The 18,856-nt window shown below is 40.0% G+C and overlaps 1 protein-coding gene and 1 long non-coding RNA gene across 3 annotated transcripts in view; one reads left to right on the forward strand and one right to left on the reverse strand.

Annotated features, from left to right (window-relative positions):
* LOC101469587 (syntaxin-2) overlaps positions 1-18,856 on the reverse strand; it is a 306,839-nt gene that overhangs the window by 17,855 nt on the left and 270,128 nt on the right. The gene's annotated exons all lie outside the window — the stretch shown is intronic.
* Positions 1-18,856, forward strand: part of LOC143419698 (uncharacterized) — a 29,649-nt gene that overhangs the window by 3,060 nt on the left and 7,733 nt on the right. Inside the window, exon 2 of the long non-coding RNA XR_013099711.1 lies at positions 8,985-9,123. This is a non-coding gene — a long non-coding RNA (uncharacterized LOC143419698). The remainder of the gene's footprint in view (positions 1-8,984; positions 9,124-18,856) is intronic.

The raw sequence follows: 18,856 nt of genomic DNA on the forward strand, positions 1-18,856 counted from the left end.
CAGTATCATGAAAATACATCTTCTGTAGAAATTTACATACCTTGTTGGGAGGAATAAGATCAAAATGTTCCCACACAGGGGAGGACATCCTCCTCTTCTTAGCTGGCTCCATTCTCTCCTGACTTTCTCTCCTCACTCTCATAAACCTCCAAACGGTCTCCAAACTCTCTCTAACCGCAACTCTCCATCAAACACCCACATTTTGAATGAAGTCTGAGGGGTTTATATCGCTGTCATATCTCGCGGCAAAGTTCGAACCACTTCATGAACCAGTCACGTGGTACAGCCGGGCAGCGAGGCTTCGGACGTCATCATTTTCAGCTCCTCCCATAAATGAAGCAAGCCTCGATACGCGCTTCGCGGAAACGCCCCCTCCATTACTCGACACACGCTCCGAAGCCTCGATACAGAACGTCCCATCACTATTAATATGTCAGTTGTGATTTTAAATAAAAAATATTTTACCTAAAATTAGTACAATGTTATGTTATTAATTTATTATGTCACAAATTCTTTTGAAATTAATGCTAAATTATTATAAATGTTTAAAATATGTACAAAATAGCATTTAGAACCACAATAATGGTATACAGTATGTAAGTAGATTACTTATCAATGCATTTATCAAAACTTCTCTATAAAGCATGTGTAATGGTGACATGGTTTTATTGTTAACAGGGAGGGACTATAACACCTTAACATCCTGCGGAGTGGCGCAGGCCTGCACTTTTTCTTGTTAAGAGATTTCAATGTGAATCAATAATGCTTGCTTGTTGCCAGGTTCAGCAGTGCTTAGTAGTGATTTCACGGACTGGTACACTCAGAGTAGACAGGCAGGCAGCTGGGAAGCAATTTTGCTACATCACTGATGATGAGTCCCCAGTGAAGCAGCAGCATGAAACCAGCGGGGGAAAGTCTATTGGGTATTACAGTGGGGCAAAAAAGTATTTAGTCAGCCACCGATTGTGCAAGTTCCCCCACTTAAAATGATGACAGAGGTCAGTAATTTGCACCAGAGGTACACTTTAACTGTGAGAGACAGAATGTGAAAAAAAAATCCATGAATCCACATGGTAGGATTTGTAAAGAATTTATTCGTAAATTAGGGTGGAAAATAAGTATTTGGTCACCTCAAACAAGGAAAATCTCTGGCTCTCACAGACCTGTAACGTCTTCTGTAAGAAGCTTTTCTGTCCCCCACTCGTTACCTGTATGAATGGCACCTGTTTGAACTCATCATGTGTATAAAAGACACCTGTCCACAGCCTCAAACAGTCAGACTCCAAACTCCGCCATGGCCAAGACCAAAGAGCTTTCGAAGGACACCAGGAAAAGTATTGTAGACCTGCACCAGACTGGGAAGAGTGAATCTACAATAGGCAAGCAGCTTGGTGTGAAAAAATCAACTGTGGGAGCAATCATCAGAAAATGGAAGACATACAAGACCACTGATAATCTCCCTCGATCTGGGGCTCCACGCAAGATCTCATCCCGTGGGGTCAAAATGATCATGAGAACGGTGAGCAAAGATCCCAGAACCACACGGGGGGACCTGGTGAATGACCTGCAGAGAGCTGGGACCAAAGTAACAAAGGTCACCATCAGTAACACACTACAACGGCAGGGAATCAAATCCCGCAGTGCCAGACGTGTTCCGCTGCTGAAGCCAGTGCATGTCCAGGCCCGTCTGAAGTTTGCCAGAGAGCACATGGATGATACAGCAGAGGATTGGGAGAATGTCATGTGGTCAGATGAAACCAAAGTAGAACTTTTTGGTATAAACTCAACTCGTCGTGTTTGGAGGAAGAAGAATACTGAGTTGCATCCCAAGAACACCGTACCTACTGTGAAGCATGGGGGTGGAAACATCATGCTATGGGGCTGTTTTTCTGCCAAGGGGACAGGACGACTGATCCGTGTTAAGGACAGAATGAATGGGGCCATGTATCGTGAGATTTTGAGCCAAAACCTCCTTCCATCAGTGAGAACTTTGAAGATGAAACGAGGCTGGGTCTTCCAACATGACAATGATCCAAAACACACCGCCCGGGCAACAAAGGAGTGGCTCCGTAAGAAGCATTTGAAAGTCCTGGAGTGGCCTAGCCAGTCTCCAGACCTCAACCCCATAGAAAATCTGTGGCGGGAGTTGAAAGTCAGTGTTGCTCGGCAACAGCCCCAAAACATCACTGCTCTCGAGAAGATCTGCATGGAGGAATGGGCCAAAATACCAGCTACTGTGTGTGCAAACCTGGGGCCCGTTCTTCGTACGTCGCTTACTACATCCAAGATCAAATGACACATCCAAGATCAAATCATCGCGCTAACCGTGAGCTCGCTAATCCGGTTCCCCGAACACACCTGCTGTTGACGATTACTACAGCTGGACGCAGTAATGTGACATCACTGGGTGTCGTAAAAGGGGCTACGCATCGATAGTAGAAACATTGATCGGCAACCCTCTGATTGGTCGGCGAAAATGTCGACGGAGCGCGCTCGGCTCGGTATTTTTCGGCAGCAGAGCAAGAACTCTTGAGTGAGGGATTTCAGGAGTTTCAGAGTTTAATCAGAACGCAAGGGAACACTGCAAAGGCTGCAAAAGCAAGGAGCGAGGGCTGGCAGGAAGTTGCTGACAAATTAAACTCGTAAGTAATTTAATAATAACAATAATAATGGAGTGGATTGATATAGCGCTTTTCAAGGCACCCAAAGCGCTGTACAATGCCACTATTCAGTCACTCTCACATTCACACACTGGGGGAGGCAGCTACAGTTGTAGCCACAGCTGCCCTGGGGCAGACTGACAGAAGCCAGGCTGCCATATCGCGCCATCGGCCCCTCTGGCCAACACCAGTAGGCGGTAGGGTAGATTTATTATATTACACTATATTATCCAATATTATATTACATTATATTATAATATGTTATATTTTATCCTCTGTCACATTAGAGCCACGACAGGACCCACTAGAACATGGGAACAGGTAAAAGTGAAATATAAGAATATTCTACAGAATGGTAATATTTATCACTTATATTGCTTTTAGTCTCTTGGAAAGAGACCCTGGAATAATCTGTTTGTTTATAACAGCAACCAAGAAAAGGGCAGAGCAAAAAAAGACAGGTGGTGGTCCTGCACCCCCTCGTCAACAAGTTGGTTAAGTAAATAATACCCTCACGGGAAAATCGATATCTCTCTATGAGCACACTGTCGCGCTGAGCTAAAGGATCCTGTCTGTCCCGCAATATACGCTGAATTCTGAGGACTCTCCTTATCAATCTTGCACCTTCCGCAATGGGTGGCTCGCGTATACGGACAGGACATGGCTGCGACAGACTTCCCAAATCCACCTTCGCTTTTATAGCCGTGGTCTCTCATCTTGATTACACGAAGTAATTTACAATTGCTACTCTGAAATATGAATTAAATCTGTAATAATCACATACATGTAATAGAATGTTAATAGTACATTTCCCTTTTTTAGGAAATGACCTGTGTGAAATCAATAAATGGATCAGGTGCTGCATTGTCTTTAGTTACATTGATGTTATTTATTTATGGTGAAACAGTGGTGGAATATCGCTGTTGCTTTCGTATGAATGACGCGGACATACCTGCGTGGCCGCGATCTAATCCTGTTTACATAAAGTAAACCTGCTCCCGAGCAGGTTTACGCTTACGGCTCTGTTGGTATGACAGCAAGTCCCGGATGAGCTTCGGGGAACCGACTGATCCAGGATCACGCGAAATCGTCAACAATCTAATCCGGCTAACCTACTTAGCGAGGTACGAAGAACGGGCCCCTGGTAAAGACCTATAGTAAACGTTTGACCTCTGTTATTGCCAACAAAGGTTATGTTACAAAGTTTTGAGTTGTATTTTTGTTATTGACCAAATACTTATTTTCCACCCTGATTTACGAATAAATTCTTTACAAATCCTACCATGTGAATTCATGGATTTTTTTTTCACATTCTGTCTCTCACAGTTGAAGTGTACCTCTGGTGCAAATTACTGACCTCTGTCATCATTTTAAGTGGGGGAACTTGCACAATCGGTGGCTGACTAAATACTTTTTTGCCCCACTGTATATTTCAGGTTACCTCTCAATCTTGTCAAAGCATAGAGAATTAAAATACACTGACAAGTTCCGACTCTCACCTGACATAAAAAAATCCAACAAAACAAAAAAACCCAATAAGCAATTATAATTATAATTATACTGTTGCGTTATGTACAGCATACAAAATGTAGAGGTCAAGGTAAGGGGGTTATAGGAGTCTCTGTAGAGGAGTATCTCTTGCTCTGCTTCTCTTTTACAAGCTTACATAATTCAACAGACACACACCTCTGCTGTTCCTACTCCTTCTCTGGTGCCTCCTCCTACATTTCAATGAGAAATTTCATTATCTATTAAAATACCACAAGGCATACACTTATGTGGTGATTTTCTCCAGTTCAGGAGGTAACTGCAAGCAAATTTAAGCCCCCCCCCCCTACACACATGAAGCGGTTGATTTCAAGGGTGCTCAGTGCAATCAGTCTTAAATGTTTCATGATTAAAAGCCATATCTGATATAATGATGTAATGCTCAGTGGGAGGACAACAACAATAACACTGGCAGGTTGAGCTGCTGTGAGGCCCCAGTACAAAATCACAGTAAGGTTTTTATGAAAATGGAAATGCTCTGGGCTTGTCAATCAGGGATGGTCAGAATATAACAACCTTATTTGTGTAAGGTTGTGGAATATACATTTATACATTGTATACTTTGTCTACTGTGTAGTGGCTCTATAGCATTGTGCTTTACATATTTGCCTAACAAGTAAAGATCCCTGGTTCGGGTGTAAAAATTCTGCCAAATCAAACATGGTAAATAGGGGAGCAACTGAAAATATCTTTTTTATAATTTATCTACTGCTGCTCAAGTTATTGACTTCCTGTATTTCCCAGAATGAACTCCAGCATCTCCCATTGAACTGGCCCAGGCAGGGGAGTTACTGTTTCAAGTGAGATAAAGCATGTCACAACCTTTAACAGGTGGAATCGATTAGGGATGGCGATTCAGATGTATCTGTTTCTCTAATAATGGATTTCTCACTGTGTGATTATTAAATGTCAGCAAAGAAACAGGAAACAAGGAACAAAGCATGGTTTGATCTTCTACACAGAGAAAAATCATGCCTCCAAATGTCAGCGTGGAGCAAACTTAGTTAATCGTTACATATTTTTAAATAATAAATAATTCCAATCATCGTTAATCAAATAATCTATCAGTATTATTTGACATTTAATGAGCACTGTTACAAAAATCCCTTTACAAAACAGACTCATAACTTCAGTCAATATGCTATATACAGTATATCAGCAGGATCAGTGATTTTTAAAGAAACCTGTTGCAGGCAATCACCTGCCCTCTGGTGGATTATCTGTTAACTGCAGTCAGTAATAGGCATTTAAATGAGCTATCTGAATTGCATAATATTTGCTAGGGAAATATGTCGCCTAAAAAAGTTACCATGGTTACATGTTTACATTGGTTACTGATCAATTCAGTTTGAAGGCAGTGATTCAACTTAAAGTTCTTTTTAGTTCGTTGTTATTTTTTAAAATATCTGATGTTTATTGTAAAAAATAGTGTCAAATAGTGTCATTTTATTGTATTTCGTTATTCAATTTTTATTTAAATACAATTTAAACGAATTGTAGATTATCATCTTAAACATTTAAAGAGTAGAGTATACTGCTCTCATCATAATGGCTGCAAAACAAGATGAAACATTTTTATTTATTCACTTATTTTTTACTAAATATTTTTATGACCAATAAAGTGCCAAAAATCCCTGATGGATCAGTGACTGTGATGCAAAACAAATATATATTTGTAAATGATTATGTTTTTATTACAGGGTTACACAGTTAAATTGACATGGCAGTGATTATCTTTCTTTCCTGGATGAGTGTGGAAAGGAAAGAAGAGGGAGCTCTGTTGTCAGAACAAGTTTGTACAGATAATTACTAAAGCCATTCACACTGCCACGGCAAATTCTCTAATTAATCTTTGCATATGAAGTGTCTTGAGTGTTTCTTCCAGTTAACTGAGCCAATTAGGAACTTAGTTAGGAAATAAATAACTTGCCTCGTTACCATTGCTGACCTCACTTATTGTTACGGCGAGTATTACCAGTATCACTGATTAAAAATCTTAGATTGTTTATTGTAGATTGTTTAAACACACAATAATAACATGGACTGAACCACCACTCACAACCACTAGCACTTTATATAGCCTCTGTAGGAATTATATCTCACTCATCTTAACTGCACTACTGTATAGTTCTGTGTAAATAATCATTCTGTACATTTGATAATTTTTAATCCTACAACTGTTTACAACTTGCATAGTTCCCATTTCTGTATAGCTGTATATCTCAGATTTCTGTAAAGTTATTTATTTCATATTCTGTATAGTTTTTCAAATTTATATCCTGTTCATAGCCTGTACATACAGCGGGGAAAATAAGTATTTGACACATCAGCATTTTTATCAGTAAGGGGATTTCCAAGTGGACTATTGACACAACATTTCCACCAGATGTTGCCATCAAGCCAAATATTGAAGTCATACAATCAAATCAGAACATATAAGTATACAAGTTAAACCATAATAAATAAAGTGAAATGACACAGGGAATAAGTATTGAACACACTTTATTCAATACTTTGTAGAAAAGCCTTTGTTGGTGATTACAGCTTCTAGACGCCTCTTGTATGGATAGACCAGTCGTCTGCATTGCTCAGGAGTGATTCTGGCCCATTCTTCCACACAAACGGTCTTTAAATCTTGAAGGTTCCTTGGGCCTCTTTTATGAACTTTAATCTTCAGTTCTCTCCATAGATTTTCTATGGGATTTAGGTCAGGTGATTGACTGGGCCATTCAAGCAACTTGATTTTCTTTCTTTGAAACCACTTCATTGTTTCCTTGGCCTTGTGTTTGGGATCATTGTCTTGCTGAAATGTCCACCCTCTTTTCATTTTTAGCTTCCTGGTAGATGGCAGCAGATTTTTATCCAGAATGTCCCGGTACATCTCTCCATTCATCCTGCCTTCAATAATATGAAGTCTGCCAGTACCCCTTGCTGAAAAGCAGCCCCAAACCATGATGCTTCCACCCCCAAACTTGACTGTTGGTATGGTGTTCTTGGGGTGGTGAGCAGTGCCATTTCTTCTCCAAACATGGTGTGTAGAATGACTGCCAAAAAGTTCAATTTTGCTTTCATCTGACCATACTATAGTCGTCCAATAATCCACAGGCTTCTCCAAATGCTGTTGCGCAAATTTTAACCGAGCCTTGACATGCTTTTTGTTCAGCAATGGAGTCTTGCGTGGTGAGCGTGCATGGATGCCATGGCGGTTCAGTGCATTGCTTATAGTTTTCTTTGAAACAACAGTACCTGCTGATGCAAGGTCTTCCTGAAGTTCTGTCCGAGTGGTTCTTGGCTCTTGGAGAACCCTCCTGATTATTCTTTGGACTCCTCGGACAGGGATCTTGCGTGGAGCACCTGATCGTGGCAGGTTTATGGTGAACTGATGCACTTTCCATTTCCGGATAATGGCCCCCACAGTGCTCACAGGAACATTCAGCATTCTGGAAATGCACCTATAACCATTCCCATCAAAATGCTTTTCAACGATAAGATTACGAAGATCTTGAGAGAGTTCTTTGCTTTTACCCATCATGAAGTCTTTCCTGTGTGCCTTCTGGGTAATGAGGAGCCTTTATAGGCCATCAATTAGGACTAAAGCAGCTGATATCAATTGGTACTGATAGGGGACAGGATTTCTCTATCAATACTGACAGATTTCAGGTGATCTCCTGGCTTTCTATGTCATTTTGCCCCTTGTTATCTCCATGTATTCAATACTTATTCCCTGTGTCATTTCACTTTATTTATTGTGGTTTAACTTGTATACTTATATGTTCTGATTTGTTTGTATGACGTCAATATTTGGCTTGATGGCAACATCTGGTGGAAATGTTGTGTCAATGGTCCACTTGGAAATCCCCTTACTGATAAAAATGCTGATGTGTCAAATACTTATTTTCCCCGCTGTAGCTTGTACTCACTACAGCCTGTACATAACTATAGTTATAGAATATTCACAACATACTTCATACCGTGTACATTATAACATACCATAATAGACCCATTTCTGTAATATACTCACATATCTATATTATTGCTAATATATATTGTAATATATCTATATCACTAAAGCACTTCTGGATGGATGCAAACTGCATTTCGTTGCCCTGTGCATGTGCAATGACAATAAAGTTAAATTCTATTCTATTCTATTCTATTTACTTTTCTTACATACCACAGCTCTGTCAAATGTGGATTTAAACTACTTCACAAAGCCACTGCACCACACCCACATAGAAAAACAAGAACTGTCTACCAGGCTGCTGGCATATAGCTAGCTTAATATAGTGACTCCAGTCATGCCTCCCAGGATTAACAAAATCTCCTGCTCTGACTAAAATCAGCTGACTTAATTCTTTGCGACATAGATTCAAAAAGGCACTAGCATCATTATGTGTTATCCTGCTTGAAGCAGCCATCAGAAGATGGATAGATACACTGTGGACTCATGTAGGCTGTGGTATTCTCAGTTAATAATTACTTTACTCGAGATTCCCACCCTCCTGTGTGAATATCGCAGCAGAAATTGAAAGTCATCAGATGCAGCAAGGTTTTTCAAATCTTGTGTTGTCCAATTTTGCTGAGGCTGTGAGAATGTAGCCTCAGTTTTCATTCTCTGGTGTGGTCTTCTGCTATTGTATCATCTGCCTATATGTTTGATGTTTTATGTGTTCAGATGTGCTGTTGTGTGTTCTGCATACCTTGATTGTAATGACTGTTTAGTGGAGTTGCTTTTAGCTTCGTATCCGTTTGAAGGCCATTCATCTCTGTCCTCAGGGATCAATAAGAAGCTCTGAAGCTCTGCTTGCGCTTCAGCAGTACGCCTTCACCATGTGTAAACGCCTAAATGCTCTGCTGCTACCATGTGATTGGCTGATGATGAGACGTTGAACAGGCTTACCTAATGAAGTTGCTGGTGAGTGCATTTTTTCTTAAATTCTCCATAACCCCAGTTACCACTTTATACTATGCTGGACATTCAAGACCAAATGTGATTTCACCACACATTCAATATCTGTTGATATTACACACAAAACTCTATCAGTGCAGTTAATGCTTAAATAATCTACTCATGGGAGTCCAGTCCAAGAGCACAACACTCTTCATTAACTTCTCTGTCACTCTTCTAATAATGTGTTTTGTGGATTAAATTGCATGCACTGACACGCAGGAAATTGAGGTTGTATAGACACAAAAGTATAAAAGCTGAAGATGCACAGTCGTACTCTTTGCGCTTTTTAAATTCACGTGAATGAGTTTTTCTTTAGAGTACTCTCACCTTAGCTGAAGACCTTGTCATGACGAATATAAAGTGCTGCAGCTCATTCAGTTTTAGGATCTGTTTTATCAGAGTCTGTTCAACTAAAAAAAAAGGGAAATCCATCTGTGATCTTACACATGAAATGCATCCCTTTTGAGGTTTGTGATGTAAAATAACAAAGTAGCTAGTTTAAACATATGCAACTGAGATCTATGGCGTTTTCATCAATCACTCTCTGGTAAAGGAGATATACAGTCTAGATTACAAAAGTAAGGCTATATCACGTCTCTGCATTTGCTCCATTGGAGTGTGATGTGAATATAAAACAGGCCTTGCTCCATGCATGCAGCCAAACATACCCTGTTATGTTGTATATAGAAAAATAAATCAGTAAAATGTTATGTTGGCCTAAGTCTCGCAGGCATGCTGGAGGGCAAAGGCAGATAGTGTATCGAGAGCCTTGATGTTTACCTTGCAGAAGGAGATGAAAGCTGTTATTGGTCTCCCCATCGATTTAACTGCCTGCGACTGCTCTGAGGGCCAGTCTCTCAATTTTCTGTAATTTCTAAAGCCTTGAGATGAAAATTCAATTAATTGAAAAAAACAAAGAAACCAACCCATAATTGTACCACATATTGACACATGCGGTCTAGTGTATGATTATTAGCAATTTAAAATAATTCTGAATTATTTTTGGCTGCTGCCTGCACAAATCACGACAAAAAGGCATCTTGGCTCGCCCCAGCTTTGTTACTAAAAGCCATTTTTATGCTAAGTGTTTTCTCCCAGGCAATCTGGCTTTCACACTTTCATCACCTTTTATAACAAGCCGTGAATACCATTTACGCAAATGGCACAGGATTTCATCTTTGGCATAAAACTGCAGAAGTTTTTGTGCTTTCCTTTTAGTATCAGAGGAAACACTCTGGTATAGCTTTTCTTCCATAATTCTCTTCAATAGATTTCATAATTTATCACAACGCATTGCAGTTAAAAAGTCGAAATGACGAATAGCAGCAGAACAAACAAACCTAGAGGAGGATGATTATGAAGAAAATGAAGAGAAATGATTCAACCAGAGTTTCTGTACATCACAAAATGTGCCTCTCTCTTTCGCTGTTTGTACTTTGATTAAAAAAAAGCATTAAGACACAGTTAACTCGAGCAGATACCAGTGTGAAGCAGACAAAGATAAACATCAAAGAAAAAGGTGAAAAACGAGAAAAGAAAGAAAAAGCTATTACAAGAAAGAGACAAAAGCCTTGTGAAGCTCAAACTGAAATATTGTTTTGGGGACCTTAAAACTGTTGATTTTCATTTTAAAACTGTTCCTAAACAAATATATGATCTTTACCCCTGTGATGTTGCACCATGAAGGCCATCCGGTGTCTGCCAAGTCAAAACATGTGCAGCTACCCGCTGCGGCGGCCACTGCAGCTGAAATGAGCTTTTAAAAACACAACCACAGGGGGTCACAAGCCAGTGTAGTTGTAGTGCCGGCCCCAAGCCCGGATAAATGGGGATGGGCACTTGGCGTAAAATCTTGGCCAAGTCATACATATGACACATACAACAGTGCATCTTAAGATTTCCATACCAGATCAGGGACCCGTGTTAGCAATCACCCTCACCAGTGCTGTTGGTCAACAGTGTGCCAGTGGAAACTGTGGTACAATTGCCTAAAGAAAGACAAAGGAAGGGGAGAAGGGGAAGGCATGTTAAGAGACAGCGGGAAGGAAGGAAAGATAGGAGCGTGGAGGTGAGATTAGTGATTGGGACAAAGGATGTTAAAAATGGAGCTGCCAGGCAGGAGCAGAAGAGACATCTAAGAGGAGATTCATGGATCTAGTGAAGGAGCACACGCAGTGGTTTGCTGTGACAGACGAGGATGGTAGGGATAGGGTGAGATGCAGGAAGATGATCTGTTGTGGAGACTCCTGAAGGAAGCAGGTGAAAAAAGGAGAAGAAGACCGATATACAACATTTACATTTTTAAATTAATAAAAAAAATCTGCATTATGGTTTACTTTAAGAGTGATTTAATATTGATAATTATATACTGATATAATTTGCCTGCCTTCTGTTATCATTCACAATAGCTGAATTTCAAATGGAATCACTCCTGGTGTTAAGGATGTGACATGAGGACTCTGATACTGGATGCACAAAAAGTTAAATAACCAGTAATTGGCATAAGATAAACCCAGGAAGGTCAGATCAGTAGGAGTGCGTTTGTATGCAGGGAATTCAGATGGACTCGGCACGCAGTTGGACAAGGGACTATGTCAGGATGAGTCAAGGCTGGTGAATCTGGAGAAAGTGTGAGAAGGAAGGAGAGAGTAAGAATAGCAGAATAGAGGCAAACAAATACAAGACATGCAAAATGTTATACCAACTGACTACAGTGAGTCTGAGCGAACTGTACCACACTAGGTGAGATGGTGATCTGGCAATGAATGGATATTGGGACCCGAGGTTTACGCTGTAGGTGAGTGATAATGGACAACAGGCGCACCAGCCAAGCAGACTCCATGTGTAAGCAGTAGAGTTGTAAATGTGATGGAACAAATGTAGAACATCTTAGTTTAGAAAAAAATATGTATAACATTTTAATTTTCTTTTATAAGCTTTGCTGCTGCAAACAAATGGCTCCTCAAGAAGCTATAAAGTGAGCAGGCATCTGAAGACTACAGCAGACAAGCAGGTGTTTGTGCTGTGTGTTTCTCCAGGATACTATGGAAAATCTTTTCACAGAAAGATTGTAGTTGATTGTAAAATTAGAATTCTGAGTAAAATATTTTGCACCCGCAGCTCCTCACAATTACAAATTATGTCAAAATAGAGTAAACTGAAAAAGACTTTTTAAGTTAACAAGTTTTTTTTTAAAGTTTGTTAAAATACACACACACACACACACACACACACACACACACACACACACACACACACACACACAATAACTTGAGCTTGATTTCTAAATATAAAGATTCTGAATCTTTATATTTAGATTTAGAAGAATAACGGCCTCATGTTACAAACATATTTTATGAGGAATACCTGGAATATGAATATATTACAAGTTTTCGTTTTAAAGATTTTGAAGAAAAACAACCCGTGGGGTCATTTGTGACACCACGTGTACATCTAAGGGTTAAAATGGTTTAAAGAAGACTGGAAATGTGAAACTGAAATAGACAGAAGCTTAAAATACAGAACAAAGTAAAGCAGCAAAAATACATTTGAAAATATTGGCCTTTGTCTTCTTGTAGAATTCTACATTTAATTTTAATCAGTTAAAACAATAATTAAACTAAATTTAAAAAGAAAATTAAAAAGAAAAAATGTAACAACAGTAATTGTGGCATGTGCGGTTATCAGACCTGGAGGTTTTTTGGATATATTGATTTATTACAAACCGGATTCCAAAAAAGTTGGGACACTAAACAAATTGTGAATAAAAACTGAATGCAGTGATGTGGAGATGGCAAATGTCAATATTTTATTCAGAATAGAACGTAGATGACAGATCAAAAGTTTAATCCGAGAAAATGTATCATTTCAAAGGAAAAATATGTTGATTCAAAATTACACAGTGTCAACAAATCCCAAAAAAGTTGGGACAAGTAGCAATAAGAGGCTGGAAAAAGTAAATTTGAGCTGGAAGACCAATTAACACTAATTAGGTTAATTGGCAACATGATTGGGTATAAAAAGAGCTTCTCAGAGTGGCAGTGTCTCTCAGAAGCCAAGATGGGTAAAGGATCACCAATTCCTACAATGTTGCACAGAAAGATAGTGGAGCAATATCAGAAAGGTGTTACCCAGCGAAAAATTGCAAAGACTTTGCAGTTATCATCATCAACTGTGCATAACATCATCCAAAGATTCGGAGAATCTGGAACAATCTCTGTGCGTAAGGGTCAAGGGCATAAACCCATACTGGATGCCCGTGATCTCCGGGCCCTTAAACGAGACTGCACCACAAACAGGAATGCTACTGTAAAGGAAATCACCGAATGGGCTCAGGAATACTTCCAGAAACCATTGTCAATGAACACAATCCACCATGCCATCCGCCGTTGCCAGCTGAAACTCTACAGTGCAAAGAAGAAGCCATTTCTAAGCAAGATCCACAAGCTCAGGCGTTTTCACTGGGCCAGGGATCATTTAAAACGGAGTGTGGCAAAATGGAAGACTGTTCTGTGGTCACGATTCAAAGTTCTTTTTGAAAATGTGGGACGCCATGTCATCCGGACCAAAGAGGACAAGGACAACCGAAGTTGTTATCAACGCTCAGTTCAGAAGCCTGCATCTCTGATGGTATGGGGTTGCATGAGTGCGTGTGGCATGGGCAGCTTGCATGTCTGGAAAGGCACCATCAATGCAGAAAAATATATTCAGGTTCTAGAACAACATATGCTCCCATCCAGACGTCATCTCTTTCACGGAAGACCCTGCATTTTTCAACAAGATAATGCCAGACCACATTCTGTCCAGATCTTTCACCTATAGAGAACATTTGGCGCATCATAAAGAGGAAGGTGCGGCAAAGAAGGCCCAAGATGATTGAACAGTTAGAGGCCTATATTAGACAAGAATGGGAGAGCATTCCTATTTCTAAACTTGAGAAACTGGTCTCCTGGGTCCCCAGACGTCTGTTGAGTGTTGTAAGAAGAAAGGGAGATGCCACACAGTGGTGAAAATGGCCTTGTCCCAACTTTTTTGTTGACACCATGACATTTTGAATCACCATATTTTTCCCTTAAAATGATAAATTTTGTCAGTTTCAACTTTTGTTCTGTGATTTATGTTCTATTCTTAATAAAATATTGACATTTGCCATCTCCACATCGTTGCATTCAGTTTTTATTCACAATTTGTTTAGTGTCCCAACTTTTTTGGAATCCAGTTTGTAATTTTTACTGTGCAATCCTCAATTCTGTAATATCCATCCATCCTCTTAGCTGCTTATCCAATTTAGGGGTACACTCTAGATAGGTAGCCCATCTATCACAGGCAATTCTGTGATACTTCTGTCTGTTTTGCAAGCAAAGCATGTTTAAAATCTCCTCACAGATTTTCCATTTTCAGGTCTGGGGGTTGGGAGAGCCATTCTAACAACTTCAATTTGTGTTTTTTTGAAGTTGTTCATGGTTGACATTGCTTTGGACTCGATGAACTGTGCCTCTTTTTAATTTCTTGACTGACTGCAGAACAGTTCTTCCAGAATTTGTTGCTATTGAGTGGAACTGATTCTGTCCTTTTTCTTATGCCTTGTGCCATTTGGTTCTGCACAAAACCAAAACAGAATGTTTCCACTCCCAAAAAGTTAGTAATGATTGTCAAATATAGGTTCTTATGTTCTTCAAATACAGTTGTGGTCAAAAGTTTATATACACTCGTCATGGGTTTACATGTCATGATCATTTGGGACGTTTAATGATTTCTTTGAACGCTTCTTTTGTCAGGTTGGAATGACTGTACAACACACATGTTTAAGATCTTCAAAAAAAAAATCAAAATTGGGTCAATGGTCTATGGTGTCCAACTCCAGGCCTCAAGGGCCAGTGTCCTGCAGGTTTTAGATCTCACCCTGGGTCAACACACCTGAATCAAATGATTAGTTCATTACCAGGCCTCTGGAGAACTTCAAGACTTCAAGACAGTATGTCCTTGACATTATTAACAGCAGTATGTCTTCTGGTATGGTTCCTGCAAATTTCAAACATGCAGTAGTACAGCCACTGCTTAAGAAACCTGGCCTTGATCACACAGTTTTAGCGAACTATAGGCCTATTTCCAAGCTGCCTTTAGTCTCCAAGGTTTTAGAGAAGATTGTTTTTAGTCAACTGAAAGATTTTCTAGATGAAAATGGAATCTTTGAGGTTTTTCAATCAGGTTTTAAAACCCTTCACAGCACAGAATCTGCATTATTAAGGGTTTTTAATGACATCCTTCTGGCATGTGATTCTGGTAACCATGTTGTTCTTGTCTTGCTTGACCTAACTGCTGCCTTTGACACCGTAGACCACAATATTCTAATTTCTCGATTACATCATGTAGTGGGTATTGGTGGCACTGCACTTAATTGGTTTAGGTCTTATTTGTCAGATAGAACTTTCTCTGTCAGCCTTCTCGGTTACGAATCGTCTTCTGCTCCTCTGTCATGCGGCGTCCCACAGGGCTCAATTTTAGGGCCACTGCTCTTTTCACTGTATCTATTGCCTCTGGGTTCTATCCTTAGAAGGCATGGGATCTCATTTCATTGTTATGCCGATGACTGCCAAATTTATTTGCCACTAAAACACAAGGATGGCATCTCCATAAAACCTCTCTTGACGTGTCTAGATGACATTAAAGCTTGGTTGGCTCTAAACGTTTTCAATTTTAATGAAAAGAAAACAGAAGTGTTGGTGTTTGGACCCAGTGGTCCCTGTGAGTCCTCCTCTGTTGTTTTAGGATCCCTGGAAGTCTATTTTAAATCTGTTGTTACTGACCTTGGTTTTAAGTTGGACAGTGATTTTAAATTGGACAACCAAATTTAAAATCACTGTAAAAAACACAAAACAAAAAACAAAGAAAGAAACAAAAAAAGCAACATTTTACAACTTCAACCTAAAGCGCTCCATCTGGCTGAACGATAACACCATGGAACAGAAGTTTGATACCATCATGGGTAGGCTCGGGACTCTCCAACGGGAGATCGAGAGGCCAGTGTCGGAGTGTTAAAGAGCAGCCTGAAAAATTCTCCTGGGCTGCTCGCATGGAAATTAACAAAACCAACATAAACATTGCGGATCCCCATCACGGCGCCAGCTGCAGGCCCAAGGCTGGAGCCGAACAATCACTCCCTGATAATGACTGTGTTACGGCTATTCTTCCCATCCCATGCAAGGACACCTGGATTGGCTGGAGGACTGTTTACTTAGCCTGATAGGCCGAAGGACACTGTCTCAGCTAAACTATGGACACGCACACACTTACACTGATAAGCACTCACTCATCCCCCCTCCCTTTCCAACGCCTTTGATGCTTGTGCCCTACCGGGGAAGATAGCAGTCAACTGGACCAGCACAGATGCTGCAGGACCGGATGCGCTGTCTACACCGGCTCTCTCTTACCCTTTACCCGCCCCTGTTGCTTCTCTTGTGTTTCTATGGTGTATTGATAGTCATGTGCTTTTGTGCTGAGGTGTTTTTTCTGTTATCAAACTGTTCTCCCACTAGGAGCTCAGTCTGAGTGGAGTTTTTTTTCTCCTCCTCTTACCTCATGTAGTGTATTTTCGTTGTTTTTTCCTATCAGCCTACCTTTCTGACATGTCTGCCCAATGTGATGTTTGTATAAAGTTGGTCAGAAGGTTCCTTTGTAAGTGCGCATGCGCCATTAGCGTGCTGCCTGCTGTAACCCTAATTTCCCTCGGGATGAATAAAGTATTCTGATTCTGATTCTGATTCTGAAATCAGAGCAGTGGTGAAGTCCAGTTTTTATCATTTAAGGCGACTGGCAGGGGTAAAATCTTTTCTTTCGAGGCAGCACCTTGAAACAGTGATCCATGCTTTTATTTCTTCCCGCCTGGACTACTGTAACTCACTTTATGTGGGGGTCAGTCAGTCATTGCTCTCACGTCTGCAGCTGGTTCAAAATGCGGCTGCACAACTCCTAACAGGAACTCGAAAAAGAGAGCATATAACCCCCGTGCTAGCCTCTCTGCACTGGCTGCCTGTGTCTTTTAGAGTTAATTTTAAAATTCTTATGTTTGTTTTTAAATGCTTTCACAGTCTTGCCCCGCCTTACCTCTCTGAGCTTCTTCATCCCCACATACCCTGTCGGTCTCTCAGGTCAGCTGACCAGCTGCTCCTGGAGGTACCGAGATCCAGGAGGAAGCTCAGAGGTGACAGGGCCTTCTCTATTGTGGCTCCAAAATTATGGAATAATTTGCCCATGCACGTTAGAGAGGCCCCTTCACTGTCCACTTTTAAACCACGTCTTAAAACCCACTTTTATTCCTTGGCTTTTAACCTCAGTGAGATTTAGTTTCTCTTTTAATTGAAGTAGTTATTTAATTAATGATTTAACTCTTCTTTTATTTGTGTTTTATTTATATCTCATGTAATTTTATTTTACAGTTCCAATGTACAGCACTTTGTGTCAGCTGTGGTTGTTTTAAAGTGCTTTATAAATAAAGTTGATGATGATGATGATGATGAAGACATGTTGAGGAGGTAATTTAGCCATTTAAATCAGCTGTGTTGGATTAAGGACACATCTAAAACCTGCAGGACACCCTTGAGGCCTGGAGTTGGCCACCCCTGGTCTATGGTTTCCTGGTACAGACCTACCTTTTAAGCATAGTACAAACATTTTCCATATTGTTGAGTTCAGGGCTTTAGGAAGATCATTCCAGAAGCTTAATGGGCCTTTTCTAAATAACTACAGATTCTGAGATAATCAGCTCCAACAATTCTATGTAAGGTATTCTGATATGTGACCACTTTGCTAAGATCGGGAAGAGTTAGTCACCTTCTGATGAGAGGAAATTGGTTACTATGTTTAGGAACAAATCAGAAATCATCAAATCAAATCAGGATCAAGGCTGCCAGCAATAAACTGGAAACCCCTGTAACACCATCCTCTGTCTGTAGTGAGGAGCGGTTTACATCGCCATTGGCAGAGAGGGTGCCAACCAAGAAAGAAATCCCTGCTTCAAAATGGATACCTCCAAGCTTGACTGCTTACCAGGAAATCAACCAATTGAACTTCTTGGCCAATTCTGCCAAGAAGACAGATCAAATACCATCTCGAATAATACAAGAAGCTCATTGATAGCTTCCAAAAGTACCTGGTTGAGGTGCAAGGGACATTTAACCAAGCATTATTATACTTTTGACCCTGTGTGGATTAGAGAAAAAAATTCAATCTTGTGCACCCAGTTCTCTTTTTTAAGTCATTAAAGATGTATGCTGTGTAAAAAGAGCAGTTCAAAGAAATCATTAAAAGCCCAAACTTACCATGTTTGTTTACCATGCTCAAAAAGAGTTTATGTAAACTTTTGGCCAGAACTGTATGTTTTTGATCACACAGAGCTAAATTTTAAATCAGTCTGTTCAAAACACTTGTTCCCAATGTTTCTCCTGATATTTAATTGTACACTTTGAGTCACAGACTGTCTATAAAAGATGGGCATAGTTTCTGCTCTGAAATGTAAAGTAAATAGGAAATGACTTAAAGGTACAAGCAGTTGTTTTTGAGTTTATTTAATAGAAAAAAGCATATTGTACTCAATAAATTATATACATCTTTACATCTTTAATAACAAACTTATGTCTTCTCATAAACTAAGAGATAATCCAACAAAACAAAAAGTCTTATCAAGATGGACATTGCCGTT

Source organism: Maylandia zebra, linkage group LG7, assembly GCF_041146795.1.
Source record: "Maylandia zebra isolate NMK-2024a linkage group LG7, Mzebra_GT3a, whole genome shotgun sequence".
Taxonomy (NCBI): Eukaryota; Metazoa; Chordata; class Actinopteri; order Cichliformes; family Cichlidae; genus Maylandia; species Maylandia zebra.